The following is a 15,410-nucleotide window of genomic DNA, read 5'->3' on the forward strand; positions in this document are numbered from 1 at the left end:
GGCCCCTTCAAGAATTGAACTCACAACCCTAGGTTTAGCAGGCCAAATGCTCAAACCACTGAGCTATCCCTCCCCTCCTGTTCAAGCTCTCCTCTCCTGTTCTGGCTCTATTCTTTTCTTTTCTTTCCTTCCTTCCCAACTTGTTTTTTTCTTGATTATTTTGAGTTGACTTTCTATTACTGGTGTATTTTGGCTCTTATGCTTTTTGCTCCCCACACTTCTCTAGCTGGCCACATGTTGCTTGCGGTTAGGAATGTCCATTGGTGGTGTAGGACGCATGCTCTGTCACCTGAGCTGAGTGTTAGGAGACCAGAGACACAAAGATTGGGCTGGCAGGCTCTTCCTTCTGAGGCTGTAGATCTGGACATGTGAGCTAGTCCTGCCCTTCTGTATAATAGGGCTCCACAGGTGCAAGAAAGGAAGGCAGGTCTCTCAATGGGCTGTCCACTGAATTACCCACAGCAGCACACGTGTAGTACGACAGAGTGGATCCAGTGTCCTGATACAGCTTTCCTTACCACCACTGTTTATCTCCTTTCTCCCAACCCCCCATCCCAGCCTAGTCTGGCACCCCGGCCTTAATTCAGTGTAGCAGTGTCTGAGCTCAGAAGCGGTAGGCTAAAAATCACATGTACCAGGAGCCTGAGAAAGGGGTTTCAATTTTGTCATTTGAGTCTGTGGGGTTGAGAACAGCTAAAATTAATTAACTAGGTAAAGATAAGGAGACAGTCACACAAGGAGGTTATGAGAAATAACACTATGCTGCTCACTTTTTTTTTTTAAATCATCACCAAGGCAGCACTTCAATTTTTAAAAAAAAATAAGGATTTAAGTAGATGCATTTAAATAAATGGATGCTCACTTATTGAGGACATTTAAATAGCAAGATATTCTATTTCATCGTTGTTCTCTGATTCTGCAACTTCCTTCTTAGCACTTCTGTATCACTTCCCATCTGGGGAATCTCAAAGCACTTTACAAGCATTAATTAACTAATCCTCACATGTCCCCTGATAGCTAAATGTTATTTCCATTTCACAGATGAGGAAACTGAGATACAATGAAGTTAAATGATTCACCCAAGATCACACACCTAGGCAATGGGAAAGAGCCAGGAATACATCCCCAAACCCAGGCCCCTGGATTAACTGACAGGGACATGTAACCTCTAAATAAATTGGTATTGTGATTATTTATTATTACTGTGCTATGGGGCATGGCATTTACATAAATAAACATTGTAGAGTGAAATCCTTTCAGTTAGGATCTAGTTATTAGGTATAATTTGTGCTGAAAATACAAAAGATTGTTAACATGGGTGTAGAAAGCAATAAAAGATAAGCAGTGATAATATGCAAGAGATTGCCTTGTTTGTGGTGTATGGGAAATAAGATCCCAAACTAATAATAAGTTCATACAGCTGATTGTTACAAATAATGAATGCCAAAAGTCTAATGTAGGGCAAATGTGCAGTAAAAATACAGACTGTAATAAAGCCCAAGCGAGGAAAAATAAAATCGGTACAGTAGTTTTAAACTATAATGTGTCCTTTATACACATTAATATAGAAAATAACTTGTTTCTGACTTCTATAATTCTTTAGTTAAGACATGGGACTATGAATCAGCACAGTTGGGTCCTACTCCTCGTTCTGTCACAAGCTTTCTATGTGACCTTGAGTAAGTCACTTAGCCTGGTTTTCAAAAAGACAGGTGCACAATTATACACACACAAAATATGTGCCAGTTCCATGCCTAATTTGTGCATTCAATTACTAGGCTCAAGTACACAAATCAAGCAGCTGTGTATGCAAATTAAGATTTATAAGTGTCAGTGGCTATTTGCATGTACAAATACCCAGTTTGCAAGCACAATCACAGTGACTGTGTGCACAGATTAAGCTTGTGGTGTGCATGCAATCAGGCTCTTAAAAGCGTTGAACCTCATCTGTACACATTCTGGGTCTCCCAGGCATCCTATGAGACCAAATAAACTAATGGTTGTAAAGTGCACAGATCTTAGAATGAAAAGTGCAAAATTAAGTGCAAAGTACTATTATAATTTAAAAGTAACTGGCAATCTTTAGGTAATACAATAAGATGTAACCTCCATGACTAATAAAAACAAGGTGAATTTTGAATACTTGCAATGAACTGTTCATGAGAAAATGACAGACCAAGAAATTATCTCAGAAATTATTCAGAGAATTACATAGAATAACAAATACATCTGAGAAAATTGTGATCTCTCATGGAACTAACAGGAAAAAAGAGGTGGAATTTATCAACTAATTATCCTTTACAAATTATTCACTCAGCTCTACTAGAAAACTCAAAATAGAACTGTGCTTAAGCAGTGTTTGTCTACTATAACATTCACGAGCCTTGCAGTAATTTGAGTTGAGAGACTGTGACATTCTGTTCTCCATTCTCATATAAAATTGTCTTTCAGCAGTAGATGAACATCCTCTACAGGCTTCTCAGTGCTTCTCAATGTATGCTGCCTTGGAATTCCTGATTCTCAGAAGGCCATAGACTTTGTTTTATACTGTGTAAAGAGGAAAAAGAGCCTGATCCTCGCTGCTGTTTACTAAATCCTATAGAACTAACAGGGAAAGGAATTCCAGCAGAAGAGTCCTGGGGGGAAATTAGCTTACGTAAAGGCTTACTTCTTGGCAGAGAAGCCACTTTGCTCTGTGATTTCTCAGAGGGCTCCTAGCACTGCCAGAAGGAATATCAGTTTCTCTCTGATTCTGAGACAAGGCAACATTGCAGTTGAGGCAGCAGCTGAAGGGGCAAAAAAGGGTGCAAACAAATAAACAAACCAAAAAACCCTCTTATTAGCTCTCTTGGAAATTTCCTGTGAAGTCTTTCAACTGATTTTATTTAATTGCATTGGGCCAAATTTTATCATCAGTTATTTCCAATTTACACAGATGTAACCAAGAGCGGAATTTGATCTACTCTATTTGACTACTCCTAAGAGTTTTTCATGGAAGTGTTTGGGATTGTTTATAAAGAAAATCTCTTTTCTCCTTCCATAAGGATCCAGAGAGCTGGCTATCTGAGTGATAGAGGGAAGCCTCTAATGAAGAGAAAAGGAGTTTTATGTTTTTCTGTGAGCTAGATCCTGTAAGTCCCTTCTAAGCTGTGCGGCCACGTGCAGCTGCCAATTAGCCCCATGCAGGGGCTCAGGGCTGTGACAGGGAGAGATGCCGTTCTCACAGCATGGACCTGCTGCAGCGGGAAGAGGCGCACCTCCCTGCCAGCCCCAGCGCGGACCTACCCTGGACTTGCCACTGCCGGGGGAGAGGAGCCCTTCTCTCGGCACAGCTCAGGCCCACTGGTGCTGCCGCTGGGGAGAAGCGCCACTCCCCCGGCCCTGAGCTGCTGCAGTGAGAGAGGGCTGCGGGGGAGTCCTCTCTCCCCGCTGCAGCCCTGGGACAGCCTAAACCCCCAAACTCCTCATTCCTGGCCCCACCCCAGAGCCTTCACCCCTAGCCGGAGCCCTCACCCCCTGCACCCAATCCTCTGCCCCAGCCCTGAGCCCCCTCCCACACCCCGAACCCCTCAGCCCCAACGCCACCACATGAATTTTGTTATGTGCACCAATATGGAGATGACATATCACACATCACCTCCATATTGGTGCACATAACAAAATTCATTCCGCACGTGGACATAAAAAATTAGAGGGAACACTGCAGTGTCACCCTTCCTTATGTTTAGTACCTTACTCCATGAGTAGTCCCATGGAAATCATTGAAATGGAACTACTCTCTCACACACACACACAATATTTAAGACACTAGACAGAGTTCAATACCATTAAGTTGACGGGCAGAAAGAATAAAAAATTGTCCCTGCTGAAAAATTGAGAACCAAGCAATAGACACAGGCAATAGTATCCACAGCTTGGGAGACGGAGCAAGTAGCACTAGTGGCCTGTTGCTTGGTGACTGGTCTCCAAGGATATGTCTACACTGCAATTAAAACCCCACAAGCTGGCACGTGCCGGCTGACTCAGGGCTCGCGGGGCTCGGGCTCAGGGGTTGTTTAGTTGCAATGTAGATGTTTGGGCTCGGCCTGGAGCCTAGCACTGGACTCTGTGAGGTAGGAGTATCCCAGAGGTCAGGCTGCCGCCCAAGCTGAATGTCTACACCGCAACTAAACTGCCTCTTAGCCCAAGACCTGCAAGCCCGAGTCGGCTGGCACAGGCCAGCCGTGGGTGTCTAAGTGTAGTGTAGACATACGCTAACTGGCAGCTCTGATCCTTTGTTACAAGACTGGAGTAATTTGGTAGGGTTATTTGTGCAAATATAGTTTATTTTTGCAAATCAAACATACTCTTCTGCCTATAGCTGTTGAATGTAAGGGCTGTCACAGAACTGGGTACAAGTCTCTAATATTTATAGGTCATCACCTACATGAGTGCAGCGCCACTGATGTTGTGGGAATTGGGACAGACAGAATTTAGCCCAAAGAGCAGTTGAGAAACCCATGACAATGACACAGAGTTTAGAAAGCCTGGGTGTAAGTTGTTCCCTTCACCCTACTAATCTTTCAGAACAGCCCAAATGTATGCAAGCTTAATTCTTCAGATATATAAAATGCAGTTGTCAGTGGTAAAAGCCAATCTATCTTGTGTTATAATAAAGTCACTTTCATTTTGACATTCAGCTAGATTTTCCACTTATGCTTTGTACCATAGTAAATCTGGGGAAAACCTTCATACAATTCAGTCCACTTAGCAACCGGCATGTGCTGAACTTGAAACTCTAGGATTTGAAACATCTTATCTAACATTAAAAATCCGAGAGAACATTTAAGCATAGCTTCTGCAAACCCATCTACACTGGTACATGTTGGTTCCCAGTTTCTTTGGGCTACTGCTTACAAGACTAGGACTTCCTCCTTCCTCCTTTTCAGCTGCAGAAATTCCAGTCCACAATGGCGCTTGGTCTTCTTCAGATGCCATTATCAAAACTGTGCTCTGGTGCAGGCCAACAAAGTGCTCATCGTGGTCCCAATGAAGTGCTGTGTATGTCGTTGCTCAGTTATAGAACTTCAGAGTATTATACAAACATATTCCTAGTAATTATTGCAACATAGTCATTTCTAACATTGATCTGTGCATATTCAATAAAAGGGGAAGATAAACAGTGGCTTGGTGAGTTATAACCACACAGCTGGGTTTCTCAATCTGATTTATATCCAGAGTGCCACTAAAGCTATGAAGATATAAAATATGATAAAGTCATAATCCATATGCAGCTGTACTTTGCTCTGTGAGCTGTGTCTGAGGCCAGGTCTACACTATAAACTTATATAACTTTAGCGCCCTCGTGGCCAAGATGGAGTCTACTCTGCAGGTAGCTCTGGCCAAGAGAAGGCGTGCACAGGAACGCAGCAGGAAAAGACCCTTCCGCCCCAGAGGCACCTGTTCCGAACCCCCCGGAGTGAACACACACACACCAGAAGAGTACAATGAATATAGGACAGGGAAATATTTATTGGCCAAGGGATGAAAGGAGAAAAGCAACTGGGGGAAATAAAAGGGTAGTCATAAAACAGGGTTGCATTCAACACAAGGCCCCACAGGCCTCGAGATACCACAGTCTGAAACAGTCTGTCTACACACAGAGTTCAGGAGTCCTGGGCAAAGATCCAGTTCAGTGGTGAGTCTTGGGTGCTCCTGGTCGTCATTGGTGCCAGTGAACTTTTCCCAACAAACCCCTCTGATGCCCTCTTATGCCACCCTCTGCAAAGCCACACAGAATGACAACCTCCCCACTTAACTAGCTACAGCCTCCCTCCTTATTCCCAATGCAGAGTCACAAGCCCCAGTACTCACAGCCCCATGCAGTTCTGGGAGCAGTGATACTGGGTCCAGCTCCGGCCTGTCCTTCTCACGCGATTCCTCCCTGGCACAGTGCTCCTCCTGGCTCCTGTCTTAGGGTGTCCCCGGTGAGCCGCTCTGTCCCTCCCAGGCTTCGGGCAAGCTGTTGGCTCCTTCACTCTGTGAGACGAGGTCTGTCTGTCTGGAGACCAGACACACACACCCTGTTGCTTTCCCATCTCTCTCTGCTCCTCCACCCCCAACAGCACTTCCTCCTGGAACAATCAGCACTTCTCCCCTCAGGAAAAAGATTTAAACGGGCATGCTCTTTAAACAAAGGGCTTACACTTCCATGGGGAAAAAACCCACACCCCTGAGTGACTAGTCATAGGCAGAATGAAGCAGGAAGAGGCGGGGTGGGATGGGATGGAGCAGGGGCGGGGCCTTGGTGGAAGGGGTGGAGTGGGGGCGGGGTCTTGGGCACAGCCAGGGGTCGAGCACCCCCCGGCACATTGGAAATTGTCAGCGCCAATGGACACAATTATACCAACCTAACCCCCCTGTGTAGACAGCACTATGTCGATGGTAGGGCTTCTTCTGTCAACATAGATACTGCCTCTTGTGGAGGTGGATTAACTATGCCAGCTCCTATTGCTGTAGTAGCATCTTCACTGAAGCAGAACAGTGGGACAGCTGCAGCATTTTAAGTGTAGACCTACCCCAACGTTGTGAAGCTTTCATCAAACTAAAGGTGTTCTAGAGAGCCGTTTATATTTAAAAGTATTTGTTCTTTCATATAAAAAGTGGAAGCGTGATGTTTTCTGAAGGAAGAAGGAAGTGCTGAGTGAAGTTTGTGTGTACATCTGTTCCTGACTTTAAGTCTTGAAAGTACCACATGGTTTTCCTCTTCCTGTAGCTGTCAAGGCAAGCATGCCACTGTGTATATTATCCAGGTTCCTCAATATGCTGCACTAGCTGAAGGTTGTTTTTCTTTTAAATATCAAATGTACTGTATATAATAAGCTAATATATGTAATGGGAGCTTTCAGATATATGGTTTGTGATTCATTCGATTCACAGCATTCAGCAAAGTGACCAATAGCAAGTCGATATGAGACAACAGATCCTACTCTGTGTAAAAAAATGTTAAACCATGGACTCAGAATTCTAAAGCGTACTCGTCTTCATATGTAGAATATTTAAAGTCAATAATAGACAATGCATCAAATTCAGCCTTGTTAACACTATTGACTTCAGTGGACTTCTGTCAGGGATGAATTTGCCCCAAATTGATTATAGAAAAGACAAGGCAGATACACTAGTCCGAGTTCTTTCTTGGGTTCCTCAAAGCACTTCCATCCAAACACTGTTCAATCAGAGTTCTAGCACCAGCTCTGACAGTCAGTGTGTGTAAATCCCTTAACCCTTCTTTATCTCAGTTTCCCTACCTGTAAAATGGTTATAGTAATACTTACCACACCTACATCTGTGAAATGTAATTAAGGGTTCTTGTGATATGTTTTGACATACTTGGCTGGGACGTGCTATGTAAATGCTACAATTTGACACCACTTAATTTTTTCTTTTGATTTACTAGTTTAATGTGGTTGTCTTTTATGTGAAGTATGTTTTACACAAAAATGAGAGACAAAGTACTGTAACATTATTAAACCATTTTCTTCTCTGAGACTACCTTGGAAATATTGGCTAAAACCAAGACCTCAAATCAAAGTCTCTTCAAAATTCATTTATTTGTGCCCTTACCTGCAGTTTGAGTTCTGGCTTAGATTCAAAGCTCAAAAGGGTCTATTTCTGATTTCAGTTTATAAACAACCAAAATATTTCTTTTTATTATAAAATACTAGCATCTAGGAAACCAATCAAGGATCAGGGCTCCATTGTGCTAGACACTGCACAGACACGTAACAGAGGGCACAGTCCCTGCTCAAGATTGCTCACAGTCTAAATATCATATAAGATTCATTGTTCTTGTAAAATGCCATTCTAAGAGCAACTCATCTCATGAAATTGCCTCCATGCAAGATGGTAGAAAACTTGGAGGATGAATTCTCTGCTATTTTAGTCTGACTCTCATAAGAACATTTTTCAGACCCATTTTCTGGCACACACGATTTCAGCACCATCAAATCCAGCCTTGAGCCCTATGTCTGATTTGGTCTCAAATCCAAATCTTGATGTAAAGTATGGTCTCCTCCATTAACCTGACTCCATGAACAGATACGTTTTCCAGGATAATTCAGGAGATGTATCCAGTGATTCCACAGGAACAAAAGGAGATCTGATACCTTGAAGAGTTTGGTATCTGAATTACAATACAGACTAATGATGCCAGTGCATTATGCTAAAAGAAGATGTTCAGTGGCAACATGCATTCTTTGAACTTCACATGTCTTTGTAAATACATTCAAGTTTTGTTTCACAACCTTGAGCAAAATTTTTCAGATGATTCACTTGAGCTCTTTCAGTGTCATAAATGTTTTGACAACGTGCTTCCCAGCTCTACTGTAGATATCAGTCAGATTTGCCAATCATTTCCAGGAATACTAAGCGCATTTGATTTAAAAAAAAAACATCACAAACTTCCAGCAATAGATGATGTTAGAAAATAGCAGTATGACTAGAAATCAGGAGGGAGACAAAGATGGGGGAACACAACAGAGGTATATAGAATAAGTGGTTCAGAGGCGGTCATATATGGAGCTCCTTTTTACCCTTTCTCATAATAGTAGAACAAGGAGATTCTCAATGAAATTGAAAAGCAATGAGTTTAAAACTGATATGTGATTGATAATTAGCCTTTGGAACTCACTGCAACAAGACATTTTTTTTTGCTCCCCTTCCCCCCACCCACTGCCATTCATTTGTAGATCTTTAGATTTTATGCTCCTCAGGGTAGAGATCATGCCTTCTGCATTTGGAAAGTAGGTAGCACACTGTGGGCACTACTGGAAATGGATAAAGAAAATAATGAGTGAGGTAAAGAAGTTATTTGGATTCAAAAACTTATATAAGAATAATAAAAATATACACAATTTAGGGCGTGAGGCAACCACTAACTAGGGCTAGGAAGAAGCATCCCCTACAGACATGTTATTGCTAACCAGTTCAGTGTGGGGCTTTATATTCTCAACACATCTGGTACTGGCCGGTGTCCGAGACAGACTAAAGCTATCATTTTCCATATGCAAGATAGCAGTTCCTAGGTTTCTACTCGCCATCCTTGCTCACAACCATACCAGGATCTAGTATACATACAGAAAATAAGCAGAGACTAGGAGTAAAGTTTATCCTGAGTCTCTGGCCATTCATTTATCTCTCAATAAAGCAGTAGCCCATTCAGGGAGTCCTAAACTTTCCAGAGGGTTCAGAAGCTGTGGTATTACTATAAATAATAATGATGGATCATTTGTAATGCCCTTGCCATGCATCAGTTTGTCTGTTTGTTTTCTGACAGCTAATGATAATCTGTGAGAATATTATTTTTTGTCTTTTTTGGACTAAAATTTAGAACTTCACCTGGGACTTGATACTGTGCACTCGTGCATGGGGGAGTAAGAGTAAGCAAAGAACCCTCCCTCTTGTACCTTTACCAAGACTACTGAGCTTCTGGCACACACAAATAAGCAGGGCTATCTTACCATTTGTCCCTCCTCAAAGCACGTGAGGAGAGGGTGGCTGGGGAAAGGTGGGCAATGGGAAGAGCCTGGCCTCCATCTCCCATCCCCCACCCCTGCCCTCAGAGTAGCTGGGCCAGCGCAGGGGATAATTTACTGCTGGTGTAGTTCCCCTGTGCCTAAAGTCAGAATGTAGCTCATAATTATATTAGTACTCAGTGTGCAGATAGGTATAGTAGGAGTCACCTGAGAGTATAGTTGCCACCCCACCTCTAGTAAGAGTACTGGAGTACCATGAAGTAGACAGTGCTAGTGTATTAAGTCTTGTCTACACTGGCAAGTTTCTGCACAGTAAAGCAGATTTCTGCATGTAACTCCTGAGATGTACACACTGCCAAGCCACTTAGTGTGCTGAAACTGCACAGTTGCAGTGCTGTAAAAAAAACACCCCAACAAGAGGCGTACAGCTTTCTGCGCTGAGGCTACAGCACCGCAGTTGGCCTCCGGGAGGTGTCCCACAATGCCTGTTCTCGCCTCTCTGGTCATCGGTTTGAACTCTACTGCCCTGCCCTCAGGGGACCACCCGTGACCCCCACCCCTTAAATTCCTTGGGAATTTTGAAAGTCCCTTCCTGTTTGCTCGGTGACACGTGCAGTGGTCTCAGCGCATCTTTCCATTTGGCCATGCCTGCTCCACGCACCAGGCGATCCCCCTCCTGGAGCAATGGCAAGCTGCTGGACCTCCATTAGCATTTGTACAGGACCCAGGATGCCCCCCGATCCCCTCCGCCTTTCCACAACTCTTAGCGGCAGAAGAGGAAGAGATGCTCTGTGGGATAGCTGCTCAGAGTGCACCACTCTGAATACCGCTGCAAGTGCCACAAGTGTGAACACGCTATTGCACAGGCAGCTGACAGTGTGAACACACAACAATGGTTTCCCTTCAGCGCTCTCTGAGCGGAGATGTAACTGCCGGCAATGTAACTCTGCTAGTGTAGACATGTATCAGTAGACAAAGGGGGAGTAAATATGTGAGATTCTGGTCAAGAAAGTAATCACAGCACATAAAAAGAAACCATGCTTTTCACTCAAATCCTGAACAACATTTCCTAGGGAAAGGAACTATTTTACCCATGGAAGACTGTAACAGCATATCTTAACTTGTTTAATTTATTTACTATGTGTGGTCAAACTAGTCACAAACATGTATTCCCTTGCTAATGATATAGATCAGAGTAAATGGCGGTCATGTAATAGATGCATCATATAAACATTTTATATAGAATATGACAACAGACTGGAGGAAAAGATTATGTCTTCTTTTATGTATTAGTAATGACAATAGCAAAAGCTTCTGCAAACAAACTAAGATTACATTGAAATAATCCAACTCGCAGTATTCAATGATGTTTCCATGTTTAGCTCCATATATCCCTTTAATTTATTTATTAGCAAATCAACACAGAAGCTATGTTGATATACCTCTACCTCAATATAATGCTGTCCTCGGGAGCCAAAAAATCTTACTGCATTATAGGTGAAACCGCGTTATATCAAACTTGGTTTGATTCACCGGAGAGCGCAGCCCCGCCCCCGCCCCCCGGAGCACTGCTTTACCGCTTTATATCCGAATTCGTGTTATATCGGGTCACGTTATATCGGGGTAGAGGTGTATTTTGAACCTTGAAGAATGAATTCAAGCTTTATGGTAGCCATGCTATTGTTAGAGTATTTCGTGCTTATGAGAAGTGTGGGCCTATTTTAACTCCTGGTGAAAAATGTGGCACTCTCAGTCTGGGAGTGTGAAGTTTCCTATTTATTCACAGACCAGGTGACACTCAAACATCAGTGATGCAATGTCCTCTAGCGCTGCATCAGCCATATTATTAGAGTGCTGTATAAAACACACCAGTGAAGACAATCCCTGCCCCCAAAGAGCTTACAATCTAAAAGACAGACACAGAGAAGACATGTGCTGAGGAACCTGGAGGAGGAAGTTACCCCATATCTTCCAAGCTAATAGTAAATAATTTCTGGTGGGAATATGGTCATTGGCTGGTAATATCCATTTAGCCCTTGGCATATGTGCTTTCCAGAGTATAAATCAGTCCCAAGGTTGGCAGGTTTTGCTGTCCTGTAAACGTTCATCAGTTAGGAACTGGTTGTCCAAGCCATCATTTCATTTCAGATAGGCCAGCAAACGGACGTCACATAGCAATGATTGTCAGTCACTACTGTCCTGAGACAATACTAGCAAACTCGAAATGAAATGTTCTATATACCATTCCTCCCATTAAAATATAATTCTATTATACCTTTCGCTGATGCATTTCTGAGTAATGAAATCAGATGGATAGGGGAGTAATAATAATTACACTCTCGTACTAGAGAGTGGGCTAGCCAACCATGGATCCAAACTCCTCTCTGATCTGTGGAGTGGAGGATTGGAATCTGAAGTTATATTTCATGGTCATGACATACCATGGTGAGGGAGTCCAGGCTATTTGTTCATAGACCTGATTAGAGGAAAGCTAAAGTCCATCTCTATGAATCATTATTATATGGACCTTCTGCAACAAAAGGGTCCAATCTTAGAATCATAGATCATAGAATCATAGAATATCAGAGTTGGAAGGGACCTCAAGAGGTCATCTAGTCCAACCCCCTGCTCAAAGCAGGACCAATTCCCAACTAAATCATCCCAGCCAGGGCTTTGTCAAGCCGGGCCTTAAAAACCTCCAAGGAAGGAGACTCCACCACCTCCCTAGGTAACGCATTCCAGTGTTTCACCACCCTCCTAGTGAAATAGTTTTTCCTGATATCCAACCTGGACCTCCCCCACTGCAACTTGAGACCATTGCTCCTTGTTCTGTCGTCTGCCACCACTGAGAACAGCCGAGCTCCATCCTCTTTGGAACCCCCCTTCAGGTAGTTGAAGGCTGCTATCAAATCCCCCCTCATTCTTCTCTTCTGGAGACTAAACAATCCCAGTTCCCTCAGCCTCTCCTCAGAAGTCATGTGCTCCAGACCCCTAATCATTTTTGTTGCCCTCCGCTGGACTCTTTCCAATTTTTCCACATCCTTCTTGTAGTGTGGGGCCCAAAACTGGACACAGTATTCCAGATGAGGCCTCACCAATGTCGAATAAAGGGGAACGATCACGTCCCTCGATCTGCTGGCAATGCCCCTACTTATACAGCCCAAAATGCCGTTAGCCTTCTTGGCAACAAGAGCACACTGTTGACTCATATCCAGCTTCTCGTCCACTGTGACCCCTAGGTCCTTTTCTGCAGAACTGCTACCTAGCCATTCGGTCCCTAGTCTGTAGCAGTGCATGGGATTCTTCCGTCCTAAGTGCAGGACTCTGCACTTGTCCTTGTTGAACCTCATCAGGTTTTTTTCGGCCCAATCTTCTAATTTGTCTAGGTCCCTCTGTATCCGATCCCTACCCTCTAGTGTATCTACCACGCCTCCTAGTTTAGTGTCATCTGCAAACTTGCTGAGAGTGCAGTCCACACCATCCTCCAGATCATTAATAAAGATATTAAACAAAACCGGCCCCAGGACCGACCCTTGGGGCACTCCGCTTGAAACCGGCTGCCAACTAGACATGGAGCCATTGATCACTACCCGTTGAGCCCGACGATCTAGCCAGCTTTCTATCCACCTTACAGTCCATTCATCCAGCCCATACTTCTTTAACTTGCTGGCAAGAATACTGTGGGAGACCGTATCAAAAGTTTTGCTAAAGTCAAGGAATAACACATCCACTGCTTTCCCCTCATCCACAGAGCCAGTTATCTCATCATAGAAGGCAATTAGGTTAGTCAGGCACGACTTCCCCTTCGTGAATCCATGCTGACTGTTCCTGATCACTTTCCTCTCCTCTAAATGTTTCATAATTGATTCCTTGAGGACCTGCTCCATGATTTTTCCAGGGACTGAGGTGAGGCTGACTGGCCTGTAGTTCCCCGGATCCTCCTTCTTCCCTTTTTTAAAGATGGGCACTACATTAGCCTTTTTCCAGTCATCTGGGACCTCCCCCGATCGCCATGAGTTTTCAAAAATAATGGCTAATGGCTCTGCAATCTCACCCGCCAACTCCTTTAGCACCCTCGGATGCAGCGCATCCGGCCCCATGGACTTGTGCACGTCCAGTTTTTCTAAATAGTCCCGAACCACTTCTTTCTCCACAGAGGGTTGGTCACCTTCTCCCCATGCTGTACTGCCCAGTGCAGCAGTCTGGGAGCTGACCTTGTTCGTGAAGACAGAGGCAAAAAAATCATTGAGTACATTAGCTTTTTCCACATCCTCGGTCACTAGGTTGCCTCCCTCATTCAGTAAGGGGCCCACACTTTCCTTGATTTTCTTCTTGTTGCTAACATACCTGAAGAAACCCTTCTTGTTACTCTTAACATCTCTTGCTAACTGCAACTCCAAGTGTGATTTGGCCTTCCTGATTTCACTCCTGCACGCCTGAGCAATATTTTTATACTCCTCCCTGGTCATTTGTCCAATCTTCCACTTCTTGTAAGCTTCTTTTTTGCGTTTAAGATCAGCAAGGATTTCACTGTTTAGCCAAGCTGGTCGCCTGCCATATTTACTATTCTTTCTACACATCGGGATGGTTTGTTCCTGCAACCTCAATAAGGATTCTTTAAAATACAGCCAGCTCTCCTGGACCCCTTTGCCCTTCATGTTATTCTCCCAGGGGATCCTGCCCATCTGTTCCCTGAGGGAGTCAAAGTCTGCTTTTCTGAAGTCCAGGGTCCGTATTCTGCTGCTCTCCTTTCTTCCTTGTGTCAAGATCCTGAACTCGACCATCTCATGGTCACTGCCTCCCAGGTTCCCATCCACTTTTGCTTCCCCTACTAGTTCTTCTCTGTCTGTGAGCAGCAGGTCAAGAAAAGCTTTGCCCCTAGTTGGTTCCTCCAGCACTTGCACCAGGAAATTGTCCCCTACACTATCCAAAAATTTCCTGGATTGCCTGTGCACCGCTGTATTGCTCTCCCAGCAGATATCAGGGTGATTAAAGTCTCCCATGAGAACCAGGGCCTGCGATCTAGCAACTTCTGCTAGTTGCCAGAAGAAAGCCTCGTCCACCTCATCCCCCTGGTCTGGTGGTCTATAGCAGACTCCAACCACGACATCACCCTTGTTGCTCACACTTCTCAACTTTATCCAGAGACTCTCAGGTTTTTCTGCAGTTTCATACCGGAGCTCTGAGCAGTCATACTCCTCTCTTACATACAACGCAACTCCCCCACCTTTTCTGCCCTGCCTGTCCTTCCTGAACAGTTTATATCCATCCATGACAGTACTCCAGTCATGTGAGTTATCCCACCAAGTCTCTGTTATTCCAATCACATCATAGTTCCCTGACTGTGCCAGGACTTCCAGTTCTCCCTGCTTGTTTCCCAGGCTTCTTGCATTTGTGTATAGGCACTTAAGATAACTCATCGATCGTCCCTCTTTCTCAGCATGAGACAGGAGTCCTCCCCTCTTGCACTCTCCTGCTTGTGCTTCCTCCCAGGATCCCATTTCCCCACTTACCTCAGGGCTTTGGTCTCCTTCCCCCGGTGAACCTAGTTTAAAGCCCTCCTCACTAGATTAGCCAGCCTGCTGGCTAACCACTGCAACAAGACTTCAGAAAACATTAGGTTAGTTTTTCTGGTTTAGATTTTGGAATAACATCTGCAGGAATCTGCCATGGCTTGTGTTACCACTTAAATGTGTAACTATTGATTTCAGCTATTAGATTGGCGCTATCTTTTATTTTCCCCATTTTTCTCCCTTTTCACTGGAACTATACACCTGATTCTTCTGTCTCTGATGGGAAATGGGGATTCCTTCCATGAAAGAATATTGACCAAAATATACCAAAGGCGAGTGACAATATAGAGCAGGCTGAATTGTTCAAAGTTAGCAAGGAAGCTGC

The sequence above is a fragment of the Chrysemys picta genome, chromosome 3, assembly GCF_011386835.1.
Source record: "Chrysemys picta bellii isolate R12L10 chromosome 3, ASM1138683v2, whole genome shotgun sequence".
NCBI lineage: Eukaryota > Metazoa > Chordata > Testudines > Emydidae > Chrysemys > Chrysemys picta.